Source organism: Macrobrachium nipponense, chromosome 2 (assembly GCF_015104395.2).
Source record: "Macrobrachium nipponense isolate FS-2020 chromosome 2, ASM1510439v2, whole genome shotgun sequence".
In the NCBI taxonomy this organism is placed as follows: Eukaryota; Metazoa; Arthropoda; class Malacostraca; order Decapoda; family Palaemonidae; genus Macrobrachium; species Macrobrachium nipponense.
This window is the reverse complement of record NC_087201.1, coordinates 78,989,515-78,997,997: the sequence shown is the minus strand read 5'-3', so window position 1 is coordinate 78,997,997 and position 8,483 is coordinate 78,989,515.

The following is an 8,483-nucleotide window of genomic DNA, read 5'->3' as shown; positions in this document are numbered from 1 at the left end:
AGCAGAGGAATCAGAACCACACAAAATAATGCATCTTTATGGTTTTTAAAGCTATTTGTTAGCCAGTAGGGAACCTTCAACATTCACACCTTCCAATAAGTTTTGCTTAATTGCTTGGAGTGTCTGTGCCTCTATTTCAGGCTGCTGAGAAATCGCAGTGTTCTCCTGCTTTGGGCTGGGTCATTCATTTCCTCTTTACCTTCATTGGGCTTCCACTACCCGGACTTTGGGTTCCTTTCTATACGCTGTCATTAGTTTATTTATTTTTTATTCTTATTAATATTTATCCTTTTTTCTATCTGCTATATGTTATTCTTATTTCTTTACTGATTTTTGTCACCGATTTTTTGTACAAGTCTAATCATTAGTATTCTTACATTGATGTCCACACATTTATTTTTCCTAGCTTTTCTTTATGTAAATTGTGGTGTGCAGGGGAGGGATATTCGGAACGAGAAATAGAATCTATATTACAAGTTCTAACGTCTATAATTCTTTCCCGCTTGCTATCTCGATCATTTATTTACAGACCTAGTTTAGCTAAAGCAGCGTAGCTCTTGACATGTAATTAGCTGAGTACATTTACTGGATTATGAACTGCAAACTCCTATTGAACTTGTGTACCTTCATTTCTCTCTTTCGATCGTTTCTAAACCTCTTCCTTTGTTGTTAAGCAAGAAAGTATAATTTCTTTGCCTTAATCAAATAGAACAGGTTAACGGCAAAAATAATGAATTGGTACAATTTCCGCTAATGGTAATATTGTAAAAACTGAAAACTTGCGAATTATGTTCTAAGAATTATATAGCTGGATGACAGGACATAAATCACGCAATACATATTAAAGAACAAAATGAGTTACTTAAGCAAACTACTCTGACACGCTTCGGCTCATATGAATTCAGACCAAGTGTTTCGTTCTAATTAAACCAATCACGATGTTCGGTTGCAGAGATCTAAATACTAGATCGTTTTTATAGATGACTTCTCGCGCCTTTTTCCTTATTACTGCCCGGTAAGTAAGTGTTCTGTCATAGTCTCTTAGTACTAAGCTGTTTGAAAAATACAATTTTTTAAAATTCTTATATAATGCTGTACTCTGCGACTTTGTCAGTAGTCCGTTTCCTTTCGCATTATGGCAGCGAACGTTACCTGAATATTCTAATCTAAATTTCCTCCTCGGGTAGCTAATCATTTTACTTTCCAAATAAGCTGTCTAGTTTCCTACCTCCAATGTTTATTCTTTGTTTTTAAATCTTTACTACTTGACTTTTCTCTGATTCTCGTTAGTCTCTAATATTACTTGCAAGTTTTCTTGCAAATATGATCTGCACCTCTCGTTTGAACCATACAAACTCGTATGCACTTAAAAGCTTCTACGATAGATATTCATCGGATATTTCTCGACACTTTTTGTTTACTCGGGGAGTAAGCCTACAAACTACTTTGTGGTTGTTGTTGTTGTTGTTGGGGGCGTAGGAAAGGCCTATGGAAAAGCCTAAAAAGGCAGGAAAAAATGGTTGCAAGTGGAGTTAAAGATACTGGAATTTTAGGATAGGGTATTTACTATGATTAACCTATTAGAACGGAAGAGTAAGGAATAAATAGTGCGCATGTTAAGCAGTACAGAAAAATTATTTCTAATAAAATACAGAGCATTTATTTTAATTTTCGTTTGCGAAACAAGCCTCTATCTCATGGCAACTTTTAGCACTCGCCCCGAGTAAGCTGGAGGTCGGGTCACATCTTGTCTTTTTTTTTTTTTTTACTTATTTCCCGTATTATTCAAACGAAAGAAAAATGAAGCATTCATCATTTATCTGCAAAATGGCCCCTAAATTATCCAAACAACGTTAAGGAGAGTTACATTTCAAACAGGGTTAAATTAGCCTTTAAAATCATTAGGAGTACTGTTTCTGTAATATATATATATATATATATATATATATATATATATATATATATATATATATACACATACATATATACATATATCTATTATTATAATTATATTATATATAATCTATATATAATATATTATATATATATATATTATACACAACACACCAAACCACTATTATATATTATATATATTATTATATATATATATATAATATATATGTATATATTGGTGATTGTTAAATCAATGCTTTACTTTAAAAGATTGCCCATCTACGTTCACCCCGATATAACTAACAAAAGAGGTTAGTTATATAGATTACTAGGATTTTACCATAAAACTTTTGAGAAGGATAAGTTCCCTAGGATTATCATCTCTATACTACTTTTTTCACTCGATGGAAATGACTGCCTATCAAACGAGCCGAAGATAAGTCAACCTTCCAAAGCACAATTTCATCAAATTCGAAGTAGCATAAATTGTCAAAACGATGTATGGAAAGTGGTCGCAGCACAGACCAACGAAAACCGGCAGAAACATCGAGGACAAAACAAAGAGACAAAAAGAAAGCTATGAAATCTAAAAACTTGCCGTAAACGAAACGGGGGCCAAAGGAAAGAGAGCAAACCTTGCGTCACAAGCCCCGACGGCGATCATCCCGTCAAGGCAGAAACTAGGACAGAAAATGGGCAAAAACATCAACATATCGCGTGTAAATAACAGCACTACTTATGCACGGATTTAGAATCTCTGTTTATAAGCTAAATGGAAGAAATATGATAAAATAAGGTCAAGGTGCGAGGAGGTGTAAGACTGGGTCAAAACTTAATGCCGACGACATGATAATAATAATGGTTACATTTATCAAACGTTGAACCTACTGCTATTACTCACAGACGCCCCCTCCCCACCCGTGTGGTAACGCGACGTCTTACGGTATAACGTGAGGATATTACGGATTGTTCCTTCTTTCTTTACTTGATGCAAATTATGGATTTCAGCCATATCAAACAAGAGATCAGGTTACTTCTCTGCATGCAACGTTCTACATTTTACGATACGTTGTGGTGGTGGCTGCAGGAAAATGGGAAGTAATTCTGTTTTTGTTTATTCATTTACTGCTTATTTTTGGCAGTACAGCAATGTAATCCTAAATAAGAATCTAATACACATACGCACACACAGACATATATCTTATATATATATATATATATATATATATATATATATATAATACATACTATTATATATATATACTATACATACTATATATATATATATATATATATATATATATATATATACATATATCTATATATATATATATATATATAATATATATATATACACACACACACACACACATATATATATATTTATATATATATATATATATATATATATATATGATTCTTTATCACATCACCGTGATTCATTTACATAAATCGAGTCACGAATGTCCTTTAATATCCAATTCGCTCTACCTCAGAATTAAAATATTTTCAATTATGCTAATTAACCGAAGGGGAATTTTTTAGTTGATAATAATTTCGTCCTCTCGTGGGTTCGAACTAGCGCCCAACTGATTGAGGAGAAATCAGGACTACAGTGGTGTTATCGATTCGGCCAACAAGGTAATATCACAGTAGTCCTGATTTCTCCTCAGTATGCTGGGTGTTAGTTCGAACCCACGAGAGGACGAAATTATTATCAACGAAAAAATTCTCCTTCTGCTAACATATATGAAAGTTTATTAATTCCGAAGTAGAGCGAATTGGATATTAATGGACATTTGTATCTCGATGTATATATTATTATATATTGCTACTTTCAAAATGCATGTTTCCCCTCTTTGAAATGTCATGTAGAATTATGCAACATTTTTTCAGATTCCTAGAAAGCTTAGAGATAGGATGTTTTAAAATGTGTGTTCAGATTTTGCATTACATAATGTAATAGAATATATATATGACGTAGAACGTAAAAAGAGAGAGATTTTCTTTGTCTGTTCGAAGCTATAATTGTTTCATTAACTTTTCATCTCCCCGAGATTAAGCGAGCTTGAGTCTTTCGTTGTTATCAAAACATGTCAATCTTGATTATCGCTCAACCTCCGTTTCAGTCGAGTACGTGTCTCTTTTTTTTTTTAACAGACTCGACTCATACGTGCATGTCTTTAATCAAAGCCACGTGGAGATTGCACATTTCTTTATGAAAGTTGCGTCAGATTTCCGAAGCTTCTAGAAGCATTTGTGCCAAGAACGTTTTTGTCATCTGCCCTGTCCAGTTTTCGCAAGGGAAGAAGATTTCATGATATCTTAGAACCTCGAGGCATTAACATCTCGCTCTCTCTCTCTCTCTCTCTCTCTCTCTCGCGACATCCTTGAGATTATATTAACGTAACGTAAATTGGTCACTCGTAACTTAGAATTTCATATTTGATATTTCTTAGAGTTTATTTAGTATTATTCAATTTTTTGTGGAATCTGAACAAACATTATTTCGTAACGGCGCCTGGTTTTTGTGAAAGTGTATAAAACAAGACTGCAGCAAAGATAGAAGTTGGTATACTAAAAAGGTAAAGTGTGTTATATTTTTATTAGTTGCAACTAATAACTAAAAGTTAATGGGAACAGTGGTTAACTAATAACTAATAACTAATAATTGTTAGGAACAGTGATTAACTAATAACTAATATTTAATGGTTATGATGGTTTGGTTAACTAATAAATAATAACAGGTGGTTATGAAAATTTGGTAAAAACTGTTGGTTACAATGTTTTGAGTGAAAACATTTACACTTTTACACATTGCTGATTTTTTGTGTTTGTGTTTGTTCCACTATTTGTGCACTTGTTTATTTTCTTACTGAAGTGTGCCTTTTTATTTTTATATTTTCATTTACATTCACAATTTAATTGACTTAGTAATTTTCATTGCTTAATCATTGCACATTTAATTAAATTTAACATTTGTGAATTAATTTGCATTTACTTAGAATTCTTTTCAAGTTTTATTGTTGTTTAGCACTTGTGAATTAATTTCAAATTTTCAATTATTGCTTAACACTTTTGAATTATGATTGAATTAATTTTCTAGAATTTTGTGATAAATTAATTTCGATTTAATTTTACTTAATTTGTTTCAAGAATTAATTAAACTTTACTTTGTTTTCAAGTAACAGTAATTTTCCCTGATATTGTGAATTTCACTGATAAATTTTGAATTTGATAATAAATTTTTGTATTTAAAATTTATATAAGTGTTTTTATTTTTATACCAGTATATTTGCATTTGATTTTTATTATATTGATGATAGGTAGAGACATAGAGTGGTAATTGATTTGCTTTCCTTCAATTTACTTGAAGTGACTTAGAACCAGGGAAGTACTTAGACTTCTGAAATCAGGGAAATACTTAGACTTTGAAAGTTGTTGATGGAGTGATGCCCTTTAATTAATTTAATTACTTACAAGATTACCTCACACCTGTTTTGATGAACTTAGTCTGATTTTCTGCAATACTGGTAAGTGTTAAGGGATCACTGTTGCCTTTAGAGTATTCAGTCGTTTAATACGTGTTATGAGGGTTCAGGTGTCTGGCTCTTGGTGAGGTATTATTAATTGATGAATGGTAACCAGATACTTGGCACTTCGTAACAATATATATATATATATATATATATATATATATACGTATATATATATATATATATATATATATATATATATATATATATATATATATATATATATATGTACATAAACACACATATGTATATGTATGTGCGTGAATCGATTCGTGATCCTCTTGCTAGTAAGACCAGTATCATAACCTTAATGTATTTGGTTTGGATGTTTGTGTCTGTGCGCGAGAGAGAGAGAGAGAGCAAAATTAGGAAAATCTTGCTGCATAAAAAGGTACTTTTTTTTTTTTAAACAACTAAACCCTAAACATTGAGCCTTTAAATCGTTGCCGTGGGCCTTTCAGTTAACCCGCCTTGGCCTCAGAAGGTGACAGACCAGAAGACGAAGAACTGAACTCTACAAATGATTAGCCCTGATAGACGAGATAAGTCGTGGCCTGTGCATGCACAGCACACGTCCATTTCATTGAGCCACAGTCTAGTCAGTTTATGAAAATTAGGAATGATGTAACTGGAAGTGACGTCTCTTTATGCACGTACTTTTATGACAATTTATCCAGGATGATACTGATGAATGATGAATAAACATATATTATACACACATATACATACGTATGTATGTATATATATATATATATATATATATATATATATATATATATTTTTTTTTTTTTTTTTTTTTTTTTTTTTTTTTTTGTCTTAAACCAATTCAGTTCAATCCAGTTCCAAAGCAAAGCACACGAGTGTCTGTACCAAATGGATTGCATGTAGGCACACATCATCGCCAATAGTTCTTGACCCATATGTTACAATCCTCCCTGTCCACCAGGAGCCCCACAGTTCCTACCTTAGGCAGCAGCAAAAACCGCAGTCCTTGAACTTGCAAGACGCTTGCGTTATAACGCATAATCTGTTCTGACCCACTTTCTTGACACCAGCAATGACGCGCGCGGTGTTTGTTCATGCATTGATTGGCCCAGGCATTGTTCTCCTGACGGAGTAGTCGATACGTTCATGGCCTCACAGAGGAACTCAAGATGACAGCGATGTTTTGTCACATATTGATCGTCCGGGATTTTATTTACCTGGTTGTCTAATCGACTTCCTTGTTGTTCTATGGACATCCTTACACGGAATATGGAATAAAAAATATGGAGGTCTGGCGTTGTTGGAGAGAATGAGACAGAGAACAAAAGACAAAGAAAGGGACATGTCAGTCGAATTGTCACCCAGTTGTCACGATTCTTTCAGACATGACATGTCTTTCGGAACCTGTTTCCTCCTTTGCTGAAAGAGCAACATTGGAAGGCAATGGGAAAAGAAATAAAGCAACAGTTGTCCAGTCTCTCTCATTTCTGATTTACAACGAATATCATTCATTTATCTTGAAATGTTGAAGCTGATACGAAAATGGATTCGTAATCTTTGGGACACGCAAGCTAGAAATCGCGTTGGAAGTACAACAAGAAATTCTGTGACACAAAATAGGAAAACCATATACTCAGGTGAGAACAGGTGGTTGGCACACACATTGATAACATAGACACCTGGCGAAGGAAGGGATAATTCAAGTTCAGGACTTGTCATCATCGAATGATGTTCATTAACCTACATTAAGCGTTGGTGTGTCCTATTCCGTCCTCCCGAGAAAGAAATGAGTAGGGAAGAAGGTAGCTAAAGTAGGACACCTGTGGATAAGTCCATTTTTATTCTTTAAAATGTCTTATCACAAATACAATAAAGTTTTTACCAAGTTCTAATGTAGGCCAGTTATTTGATGTTGTTTTGTCTTGTCTCATTTCGGTTTAGGGGAGGGGGTGGGTTTTTGATTTGGGTGTATGGGATTAGAGTCGGGGTTCTCATGACCTACGAGTATAGCCAAGCACGAGGTAAATGACTTTAAGACTTAATGACATGGAGTAATTGAAATATCACATGACCTGTGATTAAGGAACATCTAAGTTATAATTATGTACATAATATTTCTCGTGCCTGAGGTCCGGTAACCTAAATAGACACACGCACACACACACACACATGCGTGCAGGACTATACTCGTAAGTCATGAGAAACCCCAACCCCACTCCCATATACCCAAATAAAAAAAAAGAAGAAGAAAACCCTCCCCCACACCGAAACAGACAAGACAAAACAACATCAAATAACTGGCCTAGATCAGAACTTGGTAAAAACTTTATTGTGATAAGACATTATAAAGGATCAAAATGGACTTATATATATGTGTATATATATACGTGTATATATATATATATATATGCGTATATATATATATATATATATATATATATGTATGTGTGTGTGTGTGTGTTACATAGTGAAAACACACACCAAGCGAGAAATTTGTTGGACTTCCACTAAGGATAATTAGGCTCTCAGGAAGAGAAAGTATCAAAAAGTTAAGAAAACAGGAGTTAGTGAATTCTAAGCAGAAAATTTACATTTATGTTTGTGTGACTCCGGATATTTATGTCCAGTAGTATGCCACCACAAATAAATACACACACACACACACACACACACATATATATATATGTATGTGTGTGTGTGTGCGTGTGTGTCTGAGTGTTTGTGTGTATTGTGGATGGAGGAGGGAACTTAATAACGAATTGGTTACCTGGATAGGAAAGAGGTAAAGGAACTGTATATTAAGTCTCAATATCAGGAAAAGTTAGCGTTTACAAGAAGAGGTGATTGGCGCAGTGCGTGTTTCTGTGTGTGTAGGGGATGGGATGGGGGCGATAAAAGCACAACTAATGAATCTGCTTGGTAAGCGTATGATTCGGCTGCTGTAGAAGCCTTCATAAGGATGATGAAATTTGGAAATAAAACCGAACTTGACCTACAGGATTTGAATGCGCTACGTACATTTGTCAAGTGTCGTGTTAACTGAACTTGGTATTTCGTCGATAGTAACGG